Raw genomic sequence first — 11,398 nt, forward strand, 5'->3', positions numbered from 1 at the left:
GGGTATGGTGCTGACAAACCTAGAAACATAATCTGGGCGAACCGGAATTCGAACCCACAATCATAGGTTTCTGGCGTGTCCAAGGGACGCAACTCTGCACAGCAAATCGCGGCGCCTTAGACGACTGGGCCACCCGTGCCCCCTATAACGAAAGAAAGAGAAGTTTTAATTATAATAAATACATGAACATTTTTATTATATATATGATAGTTTATGTTTACCAGAAAACCTTCTGAAAGCTTTACTGAGGCCTTGAATGTCATGACCCTGATCAAACAAGTTTTGATTATGAATCGTATGTCAATCTTTGAAATCCTCATGGAAAGAGTCTGCCCAACAACAAGCACCTATCAAGACTGAGACTCTTTTTGTGAGGAGACGTGGAGGACTTCCTGAGTCGGCCCTTCTGAATGAGCCGTGTCTGTAGTGGTGGTGGACTGGCCTCTTGGAACAGCTCCGGGATACCCAGGGTCTGCTCACACACCTTGTTGTTTATACCTCTGTTCCAACCTATAACGAATGAAAGAAAAGTTTTAATTATAATAAATAGCTGCTGTCAACTGTCGTTGCTTGGGGGTTAGGGGGACAGTGGCGAAAGGCCACTGTGAATAATTGTGACCTGACTGCACCATGTCAGGCCTCTTAAATACAGTTTCAGCTCGACATTGAGTTAATATGAGTAAAGGTACTTAAAACTTCAAAGCATATGATGTTTTCACAATAAGTCAGTTGCGCCTCCCAATCAGAGTCGGCAAGTAAGTTGGAGTAGAGGCTAATTTCTAAAGGTAACTTGTTTACAGGCGATTAAAATTTCACAATTATTTGTGTTAGCAAGTAGGGCTGGGATGGGTTACTTGGGTCCGGTGGGTACCGAGTAGGACCTGGGTACCAACAGGACTACCCAGACCATGATTAGTCATTAATGTTTAATGGCCGAAATTGACATGACTCTATGGTTACACTGTAAGTGACAAATGTTGACATTCCTTTCTGACTATGCGTACATTCCTTCTGTCTTTATATGTTTGCATAAAGATAAAACTTTAGTCAAATTCAGTGTATGCATGACCAGATCGGTTCACACCTGCAGCTAAATACATTTTGACATGAGTATGGTCAAACATTTCCCAATCGGACATTTTGTACCCAAATCTTGAAACTGACAACGGGTACCGGGTAGGATCAGGTAATAGAGGGAGAGGGGGGGAGGGGGGTACCCATGTAGTAAATTTGGACTCGTCCCAGCCCTGTTTGCGAGTGACCATGTGAGTTTAACTTCCTTTCTTTCAGTACCAAGGTAAAAAAAGGAGCCGTTTTCGCTTTAGGAGAGGTGACGTTTTCGCTCGGTGATGTTTTGTTATGTGCGGTTTTAGCTATAACCAGGCTTGAATTATGGAGTCATACTTTAACTGGACAAACGAGTCTATGCATGGTCCAATCAAAATCGTATAACGTAATCGAAACTGATCGATATCCGGCTCGTAAGCTGCCGTGCAGATTTTGGCCGATGGCAGGATTTGCAAAGCATGCGTGTCAACAGATATTTACCAAATCTCTTCATGTTTGAAATCAAGGCGCTCATATTTGATGCACTTCGCGAAGTAAGACCCGTTTTATCACAATATAGATTTTGATTATCCATCAGATCGTCTTCACTGGGCACCGCCATTTTGTTTCAAGCAATTACAAGTGATATGAGAGGTGGAATCTGACTGGTCATAGGAGGGACATAGAAGGGACATAACTCGTAATGGCCACTAGTGACGCTACGATCGAGCCCAGAAACTCCAGCCTTGTTCGGCAAGGGTGGAAATTGGGCTTTTACAGTTAAGATACTCCCTTGCCTCGGGAAGATGTGAAAACACATATGGTGACCTTGGGTATTACCCTGTTGACTATAACCTATGCATGTTGAACGGGCGGATTACTGAATCGGATTTTACTTATATTATAAATGGCCACTCAGTGGTTGATTATATTATAAGAACACACGATAACCTTCACAATTTCACTGACTTCAAAGTTATTACAATGTCAACCCTCGCTAATGGTTAAAAAATACCGGACTCAAATCAAATGTGCCTGACCATTCACTTCTTATGTGTGATATTCATGCACCTGGTAAACACAGCTGATAAACATGGTGATGGTAATTCAGGACCGACACTTAGACGTTATAAAAGACATAATATCCCTTTGGGGTTTCTAGAAAGTGTGGAGGTGAGGGCTTGAGTTTCTGAAACCATTAACAAAATCGAATTGCAATTGGTTATACAGCGCGACATAAATGCTGCCTATGATAATTGTTTAATACGCTTGTACTCTGAACGTGGTTGCTTGGCGAGAAACAGGGGAAATAAGTCCAAAGGTAAATCGTTTTAAAACCCTACTGGTCCGATACCCTCCAGTCCCAGTGGGACACTGTCGTTGATTCCGAACAGGATTGGCTGCGCTGTAAAATCTCCATTTCAAGCAAATACATGTATCTGAAACAGTTGCAACGTAAATGTAAACGTTCATACCGTTCATTTGAGCAGCAACGTTGTTAAATATTAAGCATAACCCCGATGGCTGCGATTTTTTGAAAATTTATTGGAAAAATTGGTATGGCTGACTACCGTCGTGATCCAATCCCATGGGAGGTAACTCAGAATGGAGCCGTTTTCACGGACAAGGCCAGTGTTCTTAATAAGTAGAAATCTGACTATACTTCTTCATATAATGTATACCCAATGGTATCGTTTGATGATTCTCAATATCAGAAGATGACTGCTGACATGGACAATGGTACGGTGGAATCTGTTCCCTTGACACATACAGTCTATATTTACCAATTTCGCATGAAGATGTAAAGTATTCAATTAAGCACGTTAAATATGGTAAGACTGCCGGTTCAGATTTTATTCCTGCCGAAGCACTTAAAAATAATTTCTGTGAGATTGTTTGCAAAACATCTTTGATTTTGTTTGGAAAATAACATTTGTCCTAAAATCTGGAGCAAGAGACAGTGTACTTTCCTCGTCCCAGAAAGCCAGGCCCTGGTCCAAGAGACCCCTTAGGATACCGTGGTTTTCACTGATATCGCAAGGTAGAATAGGTCTTCAGCAACCCATGCTTGCCTTAAAAGGCGACTATGCTTGTCGTTAGAGGCGACTAACTGAATCAGGTGGCCAGACTCGCTGGCTTGGTTGATACAAGTCATCGTATCCCAATTGCGTGGATCGATGCTCATGATGTCAATCACTGGGTTGTCTGGTCCCCACTCGATTATTTACAGACCGCCGTCATAAAGCTGGAATGGAATATTACCGAGTGCGGTGTTAAACAACAAACAAACAAACCAGCAAACAAATAAAACACTGATATCGATACCTTGTAAGATCAATTCTGATATTCTGAACCTCCTTTTTACAAAATGGCATGATTCTAATGAATTGATGAGCAGAATGGTTTCCGGAGGAAACGTAGCACCGTAGAACATATTTATTCTTTAATTTCAGTTATCAATAACAGAAGCGTTCAACTTTTGTATGTTACATCGACGCTATGAGGCCTTCGATAGAGTTAACCGCAATTGTCCCGGGCACAAAACCGTGAGGCTTGGCATAAATGGAAAATGTTATGATGCAGTTAAATCACTGTATGAGAACAACATGTCATGTATTTCTAAAAATGGAAGTTTCACCGATAATTTTCCCATCTCTAGTGGTGTAAAACAAGGTTGTGTCTTATCTCCAACATGTTTTCCTCTATTTGTCAATGATTTGGTTCAAGAAATTTACGCTGTGGTATCGATATTGAGGGAACCATGCTAAGTTTGCCTCTGATGACATACGAGGGGTGTTCATTAAAGATTTCCCCCGACCCGCTTCCGATGGACCTAGTGGAATGATCGTAGCTCTGATCGCAGGGGACGAACACTCCCTTCACGTAATGCTTAACTGCGTTGCCAAATGGTGTGCTTGGTGGCGATTACAAATTGTAGAAAAGAAGAAAAATGTTCATTATAGACTACCTTCTGTTGCTAAAACCGAATTTATATTCAGGTGTGGTGATGATAATCTTGATTTAGCTTCCGCTTATAAATACATTGGGATTTGGTCACAGGAACACTTAGATTTGAATTTCACGGCGAACGAAATAGCTAAATCGGCAAGGAGGACTCTCAGTGTAATAATCAGGAAATTTAAATCTCTCGGTGGGCTGCCGTATGATGTTTTTAACACTTTAAACAATAACGTAGTTCAGCCTATGCTACGAGGGGCGTTCAATAAGTTTTACAACTTGGGCATTTGTGTTTACACAAACAATGTCAACTTGTGGCAGGTGTGACACTAGTCATAACATCAGGTTGACGCGTGTCATAACAAGTTCCAGACACAACAATAAGTTAGATGTGATGGCTTCATTCACCCAAGGGTGGTCACAATCATGGATTCTCTCAAACATGAACAACGCGCTGTAATAAAGTTCCTTACCATGGAGGGATGCAAAGCAAAAGAAATCCATGATCGCATGTGTAAAGTGATGGGTAAGGATGCTCCTGACTATTCCAGTTTGCGGTTGGTCTCTACAGTTTAAAAGGGGTAGGGAGTCCATAGACGATGTCCCAAGGCCAGCAGGCCTTCAGATGCCACCCAACCGGAAACCATTGCTGCTATAGAAAGAAGAATTTTGTCTGACCGACGAGTGAAAGTATCTGAACTACCTAGGGAATTCCAGATATCAGTTGGAACTGTTGGAACCATTATTCATGAGCATCTTGGTATGTCCAAGGTATCTGCAAGATGGGTACCTAGAAACCTCAGAGCTCAAGATCGCCATGAGAGAACTGAAAATTGTCGAGACACCCTGAATCTCTAATAATTGCGAAAATGTATTCGCCAGAAACGCCTTCGGATGTTAACAGGTAGTATTCTACTTTTGCATGACAACGCTCCGGTTCACAAGTCGTGAATTGCACAGGCCGCCATATGTGAATGTGGATTCGAACAGTTTAATCGCCCACCCTACAGCCCCCAGTGACCATTTCCTGTTCCGGCAAATGAAATCTGCCCTACGTGGAAGATGGATCACGAGGACATAAAGGCTGCCACAGAGGCGTGGTTAGAGGGTCAATCTGCGGATTTCTATAAAAGTGGTATTAAAAGCTTGAAGGACAAATGGAATAAGTGAATTGAGGTGAATGGAGATTATATTGAAAAGTAAAAGTGCAAAAGATATTCTGCGACTTGGTCTTACATTGAAGTTGCAAAACTTATTGAACGCCCCTCGTATCATATGCAGCAGCTACCTGGGGAAAGCGTGAATGTAACTGCATCAACTCGATCGAGAATAAGGCGTGTCGTTTCTTCCTTGGTGTAGGAATAAAAACTCCAAATGTGGCTGTCCGGGAAGAAAAAAACAAAGACTTGAAATGATCCCTGTTTTGGAAAACTTCAACCATCTGAATTATGAGTATTGCCCGACCTTGGTCATAACGTTTCCAATAGTCACACGAAACCTTTGTCCTTATAATATTGCATTTACTACAGCTACCAGCCCATGACAGTTTCAGCATTTGACTTCGAGAAGATTAGAAAAGGACTTACTTCTATTAATCACGAAAATTGGCATCGAGGACTTTGGAAAATTGCATCCCTGGCAAATTGAATGGAAACAAAAAGAGGATTAATATTGATTGTTTAAAGATACCTTTGAAATTATTTAACACAGAAACTTTATTGTGTCTGTGGATACAGTATAGGACAGGATATATGTGTCCCTGGATCTCTGCTTAAAGGGTGTATATCTGTCCAAACACGTGGTGACGGATACAATGTTCTATCGGCTTATATGATGTCTGCACCACGGACGTGTTCCAGGTTAGATCTTGTGACAAAATCAGGATTCGCTGTACCTACCCACCCACCCACCCACCGACCGACCGACCTACCTACCTACCTACCTACCTACCTACCTACCTACCTACCTACCTACCTACCTACCTACCCACCCCACCCACCCACTTACCTACCTACCTACATATTATGATATTATTATGGAATAATGCTAAAAGCGGCGTAAAACCATACTCACTCATAGCGGTGTTTATCAAATTTCTATATGCAAATACATATACTTGTAGATTTGCACAATTCTGACCATAAATCATAAATCTTTGAATCTGTCTTCTTTTCAGCGCGTCCTCCCAGTGCTTTTAATGTATTTAATGCCTGTTTTTAATTTTAATAATTTATATATGTATTTGCCTTTATGTGTCTCATAGGTCATTTTGGCCATTCAACTAACCGTCCATATTCTGATTTTTAATATGTACATGTATGTACTATTACTGTATGTAAATGATTACTCTGTGTTGTGCGAGACAATAAACAACTATATTCTTATCTTATCTTATATACACCGCTTCAAAATATATATAACCCTTACTGACAGGGTCGGGAAGTGGGGTTGTAGTTCACACGAAACGGACGACACTGTCTGGTGACTGATATATGGGCAGCGACCTTGATATCGGCTCAAAACATAGAATGAAACATTAAACAAAGACACATATCAGGATCGCGGAGAAAAACATAAGATTCGTTCTTGTTCCGTATCAAGGCACCAGTTCATCTTTCATAAACTTTTTTGTGTCTTTGTGCCTCATATATCCACAATTAACGAGAATAAGTGATATATGCATCTACATATATACTCAACAAAACAAGTTCCTGTGACACCAATATTTTAGTGTATTTTTCAAACAAGTAAAGTTTGGTTTTCAATATGATGGTACATGTATGGAATCAAGTCACAAAAACGCAACAGCTACAGAAAAGAATGCATTCAATGCAAAAGTTGACTTTTATGCAAGCCCCATGCATTTCACTACCCATGAATGGGTATAAAAACATGTGCGTTAACGGGATTCCATATGCATTGTTTAGCATCGTGCTGACAACAACCACTCAGAAAAACAACAACGTTGGCAACAGACGAATGCAGTCAGAGACCATCCTCGGAGTGGCAGGCCACGCGTAACCAATAAGCGACAAGACAACTGGATTCGAACAACAGACCTACGAAATCGATTCCAGCCAGCAACAGTGACTGCAAGAAGCATCCCTGGCCTTCGACGAATAACTTCACAAACCGTACGTCGCCGCCTCAGATGTGCAGGGTTTCTCGGCAGAAGACCCGCCAGACGTCCCATTTTGACAGGAAACCACCGCCAAGCACGTTCACAGTGGTGCAGACAGCGTCAAGTTTTATTCACTGACGAGTCTCGTTTTCACCTCAGCCACAGCGATGGACGGATTCGAGTGTACCGACGTCGAGGTGAACGTTACGTCAATCATTGTGTCATGGAAGAAGATCGGTTCGGGGGCGGCAGCGTTATGGAATGGGGTGGGATTACAGCAATACAGAGGACCCGTTTGATAGTGGTAGAGGGATATCTCAACGGACAGCGCTACCGCGACGAGATCATCGGCCCTGTTGTTCTACCGTTTTTGCGTCGTCATGGCCAAGGCATTACCTTTCAACATGACAACGCCCGGCCTCATATTGCTCGACTTGTTCAGGATTCTCTTCAACAAAACAACGTGAATCTCATCCCCTGGCCGGCTCGCTTCCCTGATCTCTCACCAATCGAGCACATGTGGGATGAGATGGATCGGCGCCTTCGACGTCAACCACGTGTTCCACAGACACTCCAGGAACTTCGAAACATGCTCCAGCAGATATGGACAGATATCCCACAGGACCTTGTGCGACGCCTGGTCCATTCCATGAGACGAAGATGTGTTGCTTGCATCGCAACCAGAGGTGGACAAACACGCTATTGATTTGTAAATTGACATTTTGGCATGTTCATGTTTTTTATGAAATCACGCATTTTCAGAAGTCAGTATGGCAAATTAAACCATTTGAACACACACAGGAGTCTTTTATCTGTTGCAAACCGAAATTGTTTCAGAATTGGTTAAAAACATAACTTTGCATTATATCTTATTCAATGTCACAGGAACTTTTGTTGTTCAGTATATATTTATATGTATAAAAGCTAGATATTTGCTCATAGCAACACCTGCACCACTGTTTATTCACGCTATGTGGGGCAGCTTGAAATTGAACATTTTGATAGAGAGAACAGGTATTGTAGAGCCCCTGTTCATTGGGCCGACTGTCTTTGGGGTATGACCCTTTTTCTAAGGCGAGTGACATTGTGTATTCAGTATTCAAACTGACCTAATATTAATAAGAAGAGCTGTACTGAAGGTATTAGTCAATCCGCATATAAAGAAAGACCGTTACAAATAATTGCGATGATTAATATTTTTTTTAAAACTTCATATTATATTGATTCTTAAGGATCTCGCTTAATGAGTATGTTTCTATATGTTCTTATAGCAACAGGTCATATACTGATTAGACATTATACAACGTAGTAGTGGGAACATGAAATTATCATGAGAAAGCTCAAGTGTTATTTCTTTCTAAACTGTTCCCGATTAAACAATGGCAATGCATTTAAATGTTGCATTGGTGTCACAATATTCACTCAAGTTTTAGTCAATCGACGGAATACCATACAACCAATTTTCGAGCATCCCCGAACCCAAACGTTGCCGATGTACATGGTATATAGCTTCAATGTAAGGTTCTACGTTATAAAACTCAAAACTCCAGTGTACATACAGCTGGTGTTTGTTATCGTTATGTATGAGCCCCGAAATAACTTCCATTGCTTCTGCCAACTCGGAATATAAATGGGGGGATTGCTAAAGTTAAGATTTGTAACGAAACTAAGTGTGTAATAACTACTTGTAAATCTTGTATACACAACACGTAAATACGTCAGAACAATCAAACCTGGTTCATTTATTATCATAAACTAACGATATTTACACACACATTTAACTTTTTTCATACAGCTCTTTTTGCTTCAGAGTTGCACACATTGAACATATACATTGTGTTGAGAGTTGCACACATTAAACATGTACATTGTGTTGAGAGTTGCACACATTAAATATGTACATTGTGTTGAGAGTTGCACACATTAAACATGGACATTGTGTTGAGCTTTGCGAACATTAAACATGTACATTGTTTTGAGAGGTGCAACACTGAACTGATCATTCTAAACACTGTAGAAACTGTTTACCGTGAGTCATGATATGGATATGCACGGCGTTATCAAATAGCCCAGCAATATATCGACAGGATACGTACACATGTAGATGCACCAGGTCACAGGTTCACATTTTACTCATATGGGAACTAGAGAAAACGTCCGTCCGCGAAAACGGCCCCATGTCAATTAAAGAGAACGGCCGCCGCGTTTGAGAAAACGTCCTTTGTACTCAAAGAAAACGTCCGATATGTCTAGAGAAAATGTCCTCTGGTCATAGAATGAAAAAATACTTTGAGTCTTTAACAATTTATCATATAACAACATAATCATAACATTATCTTTATTCAGAAATATTTTAATCCTTTATTAATTGAGATCTCATCTTGATTATCTCCTTTCATAAAACAACAAGTATTTACACATTGATTGGAAACCATTTTGTAGAGACTCTTTTTTATTAAATCCTATTTTATTTAATCTCTTAAAACAACATTAAAACAACATCAAAGCCCAGTGTACAAATCATTAAGTCTCATATCATTCACTTAATGCTATTTTATCATATTCCAGCAAAAATATACAAGAAATAAAGGTGACCAGAGAATGTTTTTTTCTAAACATATCGGACGTTTTCTCGAAGTACAAAGGACGTTATCTCTAACTCGACGGCCGTTCTCTTTAATTGACCAGCGGCCGTTTTCGCGGGCGGACGTTTTCTCTGGTTCCGACATTGGACATCAAACACAATTTTAGCGTGACAACATAATGCTTCAGTTACTGCACCACACACTCACGAAAGCATTACTTTGTGTTGTTTAATACCTAGAGTAAAACACAAAGATTATTTATCTTACCCCTATACACAGCTTAAAAGACAATATGTGAAATATGTCGTGTGTTATGAGCAACTGAGTATAACAAACTGACCCTGGTATCATGCCGATCAGGGCAAAATATGGACAATTTTGAAAGATGTATTTGCATACGCAAAACATATCATAGTATAGGTAGCTAAGTCAGCTTTGTTTGTTGGCACACGTAACCAATGCATATGCGTATATAATAATCAGCTTTGTAGGAGTCGTGCACTTTATATTGTTATCAACGTTAACTGTGTGGCCTCACTAATCAGGACTTCTCGCCGTACAGGTATGCGGTGTTTTTTAACCAAGTACATGTGCATATATCAACTGTGATAAACCTACCACGCGTTGACGGCGTGATAGTCCCATAACACTCCTAATCATTGCCATAAATTATTCACGAATTATTCGCAACCAATCCGCGGATTATTCGCAAATTTACTGCTGAACCCGATAACAAACTTGTAGCGTAGACTGACAAGGCGAAGGTGGTTTCCGGTTATAAATAAATTCAACAATGAATAACTTGGCATTTTAAAATTCTTACAACTCATTATTTCATGACTGAATTTGTTCTTTCATGGACGGCATTGACAAATAGTACACACATTTTACATGAATAAATTACAATACAATTATAATTTATAAGGAATGTCATATCTACCATGTCTGGAGATGTTTTAAAGTATTTCTAAATATATACCAATAACATAGTGATACCATTTTGATATTCTAACCCCATGGGGGTTTCCAATTAGCCGGTGGTTGTAGTAAGAGTCGACCAAGTGGATGGGGTTCTCAGGCTCGACGGCATGGGCATTTGCTTACAATATCAATCACTGGTTTGCGTGGGAAAGTCTCGATTGGGTACGAGCAGGGGTCATATAGGTGGAATATTGCTTGCTGCAGCGTTAAACAACAAACACGCTTTAATAGTCAACCTTGTGCAATTTGGTGTTAAGAAAAAGGGAATAATTACAAGTTTATCAACTAACGTAATTACATGTAGCTGATTATGAATAGAAACTGATATGAATCAAATAGCTTTGGTATAGTTGGTATACATTTTGTGGTAATAGTTTTTACAGGTTTAACAAGACAGAATGCATGTACGTCGCCCATTTAGATCATTTAAAACACATGATATTTATAACATTAAGTTTTCATAAACAATTTCTATAAGTATTTAATGCTGATCTCTTTACGATAGTGTCCTTTTATGCGAGAGCTTTCTTCTACAAATTTCGATATAATTCGTTGGAATCTTACATATCTGTGTGTTTATGATCTGTTGTATACCAACCGTCATAGAGTTGTGGATGTTTATTGAGGAATCGTTTTGTTTCCAGCAACCTGTATTTTTGTTCAATTATCTCTTGTTAATGTACTACATTTATGTGAAAAGGATGTG

Source organism: Haliotis rufescens, unplaced genomic scaffold, assembly GCF_023055435.1.
Source record: "Haliotis rufescens isolate VD_foot unplaced genomic scaffold, xgHalRufe1.0.p SCAF_12, whole genome shotgun sequence".
Taxonomy (NCBI): domain Eukaryota; kingdom Metazoa; phylum Mollusca; class Gastropoda; order Lepetellida; family Haliotidae; genus Haliotis; species Haliotis rufescens.